The 3,968-nt window shown below is 35.0% G+C and overlaps 1 protein-coding gene across 1 annotated transcript in view; it reads left to right on the top strand.

Moving 5' to 3' along the window:
• Positions 1-796: 796 nt before the first annotated feature.
• LOC108965279 (protein GDAP2 homolog) overlaps positions 797-3,968 on the top strand; it is a gene marked incomplete in the record, with an annotated part of 86,574 nt that continues 83,402 nt past the window's right edge. Inside the window, 1 exon segment of the mRNA XM_018927573.1 lies at positions 797-899.

The following is a 3,968-nucleotide window of genomic DNA, read 5'->3' as shown; positions in this document are numbered from 1 at the left end:
ATAAGCGCAGAATTAGTAAAGTAACCGGGTATAACAAAACCGAGTTTAACTTACAACAACAACAACAACAACAATAAAAGCATCAGCGCAGGAGTAAACAGTCGAACTATGGAACCAAGTGCAGAAAGCTCCCATAAATATGCAAAATGTACGTGTGTACTCTTTCCAGCAGCAGTTACAAATTGAGAAAGGGATGTCAAGAGGTATCGTTAAAGAGTTGGAGCCCAATAAGAACCTCGTACAACAAAAACAACTAACAATTATTTTTGGAGAAGAGCGACGCTACACATGTTAGATAAGCGAGTTAGTGTGGAAAGTGAGTAGTATACGATAAGTATGTATGTATAAATGTGTAAATGTGTGTGTATGTTTGTAAGTATAAATGTGCATATGTATTGTATGTTTGTACAACAAATGAGCGCTCATTGTACACATCTCAGCAGTGCTCTCTGCGCTGACATTCTATTGTAATGGTTGGGAGACGGAAGAGCGGTAGCACGGAAGTACACCTGCATACACGTTTGTATACTAACAGTGACTTCATACACATAAGTAGGCACATATGTGCTTACTGCCTTCAAAGTAGTAGATTTTGCATTGTGGGTGATTGGAAGGCGCACAGAGCGCGATTGCGGCTTGGAATTGTCTACTCACATGGAAAGCACGGTATATAGCGCCGTTTTTATGCATTTATAAGTGTATGTGTGTGTAAGTGTGTGAGCTACTCGTAGCTACAATAATGGCTTTACTTGACTGCTTGTCAAATAGCTTAGCTCAGTTTCAATTCTCACGCTCGCCCAGTCGATTGATTGTACGGTTTAAGAAGCAGAAAACAAAGCAAAAATAATATAAAAACTTAGTTAGAAGAACGTTGAGGCGCGTTTGAGAAATTTTTAAAGGTATTGCAGTGCATAGAAAGTGTTCAAAATTATACATACATACAAATCTAGTTTGTTGATGCGCTGCTTGATGGAAAATTTAGCATAAATTGAAAGAAAAAAGTTTTGGTCAAAGCAAAATATTGTAAAATACCCAAAATTGTGCAATTACTGTTAAAGAAAAAAGGAATTTCATTGCAAAAAAGTTGTGGCCAAATTGTGGTGCGTGTGTGCGGCCTGGCAGTGAGAAAATTCGCAGCTATCACGTTTGCTAAAATCGAAGTGCTAATTTGCTTACAGACGCTGACATATATATTAAGTGTATATATGTATGTATGTACATACATATGTATATAAATATATTTACTGAGATATTGTGGTATAAGTTTTATGTAAATAGCTGGCTGTAGCTGCGTGCATAATGAAATGTGTATAAATACTTATGTATATAACCATATAAATATACAAAAACAACAAATAAAGTGTGCAAAATTTAACAAAAAAAAAAAAATAAAAATATTCTAAACTAAAACCGCACGTTACTGGCAGCAAGTGTTTCTTAACACTAGTGCCACAGACTCAGCTGGGCCCGAAGCGTCAGCTTTTCTTGCTGCCTTACAATTGGCAATTAAACACATTTGCATTGTTTTTTTTTCATTAGTAAAACCTAAAAATAATATTAATAATATTAAAAAAAAAATACAAAGTTCAACTCTTGTGTGTTTTTTTATACAATTTCTTGTTACGAATTGTCTGTCCAAATTGAAAATTGAATGCCTGCTGCTTGTCTACTCGCTGCTTCTGGGCGATCGCCTCCTGAAGCGCTAAAAAATATACTAAAAGCATTTAAATTCAATAAGCAGTTACTGATACCATAATTTATACCTATTTGAAATGCTAATTTAACTTTCTTAGCTCATCAACAACGAAAGCAAAGCAACTTCATCAACAACACCAAATAACAGTCATTATTGACACCAAATTCCCACACGCTCGTTGTTCGCTACTTTGTTGTTTAACTGCAGCTCGTAGCTTGTCGCTCATTTCCAGGCCAAACAACAAAAATACATACACACATACATATGAATGTACATAACTTGCTTGCTTCCTCTGCTTTTCTATCTTTTGGTGTCATCGTTGTTATTGTCTACTGCTGCTTACCTGCGCCAATTGCCATTGTACTTATACAGGTTGTTCGGCGTGTCGTTGGTTCGATGGTCGTTTTCGATCGCTCGTTTCTCATGCCTACATTTAGTTGACGTAATATGGCTTTAGGCGGAATAGAATGAAAACAATTTGAAAAGTGAAAAAATTTTGACGGAATGAAATGTACAAATGGAAATAAACAAATGGATTAAATTATCTGTAACAACAATTCTACTCAACAAAGTGTCTAAAGTGTAAAATGCAAAAACAAAAACAAAAAAAAAATACATAAAAATACAAAAACAAAAGCATGCAATAATATTATAGTGAAAAAGCCATTTTCATGCAGCCAAGCCAAGCTTTAAATGACAGGGCTTTAGCTAATGTTTTTATATAAGGTTCTATGTACAGCTGTTACCTTACATAAAATTCCTTTTTCTTTATATACATAAGTAGTATATAGATTTGTGATTAAAGTAATCGCAGTCTTGTGAAAATTACATATTTTTCTTAGTTTCGACCAGCTATATGCTAGAGTGATCCGATCTGAACAATTTTGTCGGAGAATGCAACCTTATCTTAGATAATAATTCAATTTTATTGAACAAATTTCGTCAAATGAAAAAGTTTTTCATAGAAGCTCTTGTTGTTGATAGGACAGTTTGTATAGTAGCTATATGCTATAGTCGTCTGATCTTTGCTCGGAGATTGCACTCTTAGCTTTAGACAATAAACCGTTGCAAATTTTAATAAAATATCTGGTCAAATTAAATAGTTGTCCATACAAGAACTCCATATCCATCTAACAGTTTGTAGTGCAGCTATATGCTAGATTCTATATCGACGATTCCAATACAAATCACCACAGGAAACGGTGTGATCACAATATCTTGGTGGCTAAATTGACCGGCCCAAAATGTGAAATTATCTGCAAACCGAAGTGCTCTCTCAATAAATCCATTGATTGATGTGATGTATGGGAAGTGACGCCGTCTTGTTGGAATCGAATATTGCCGAGATCATGAGCTTTAATGTATGGTTACGTTCTAACCGTCATAATTTTTGAAGTAAAATGAACCGATGATTCCATCGCCCCACAAACCACACCAAACCGTTGATTTTTATGAATGTGATGACAGCTTTTGAATCTATTCAGGCTGCTCTTCGTTCTCAATGCCGCAATTTTGTTTGATTACAAGCGATTAGAAACGGATTTCAAGAAAGGTATTAATAGCACTTAGATCTTACATTTTGACAAGCGTATTGTTCAAGTGGACCTCTAACGGCTCAATTCTTATGCATCAACAAAAAAAGTTGGTTTCAGGTTGATTTCCAATAAAAAATTGTGACGGCGTTCAATATTCGATGAACATTGAACGAAAGGCCCCGATAGCAGCCCGAAATCCACAGCACATAACATGAATATGGAATTCGTGATTGAAAGGACGAAAAATAAGTGTGGATCGCAGTGAATGAGTTACATTTGTAGCTAAGAATTTCTTCAAAGATCACTAAGTAAGAATTTAATGTAGGAACTTCTATTGTGAGACAAAAAAATAGCAATAATTAATTAATCCAAGCTAAATGATTTTCAATACGAGTTACTATACTACTGCTATAATTTTGATCGCAATTGTATATATACAAACAGTTATATTAATAAAACTGAAAACCATGCTCAAGTACACAGCTCAAGTAGACACTTGGTGGCAAATAGACGCGCTGCAACAACAACAAACCAAGAAAAAGCCAAACTAAGCTAGTTAAGCCCACACAAGCAGTGGGTAGGAACCCCTTTAGTGAAGTCCCTTGAACACAAGCTAACAACCAACAATAACTACATGCAACCAATTTAGCCTCACACCCTTCAATAACTAAATTAATATTTATATAATAATACACATACATAAATATTATTTGCGATTTCGTAGCATTGACTAAACG

The sequence above is a fragment of the Bactrocera latifrons genome, unplaced genomic scaffold (assembly GCF_001853355.1).
Source record: "Bactrocera latifrons isolate USDA-ARS-PBARC rearing strain unplaced genomic scaffold, ASM185335v1 scaffold_138, whole genome shotgun sequence".
NCBI classification, from domain to species: domain Eukaryota; kingdom Metazoa; phylum Arthropoda; class Insecta; order Diptera; family Tephritidae; genus Bactrocera; species Bactrocera latifrons.
The sequence above is the reverse complement of the archived record's forward strand: the minus strand, read 5'-3'. Positions and strand labels throughout refer to the sequence as shown.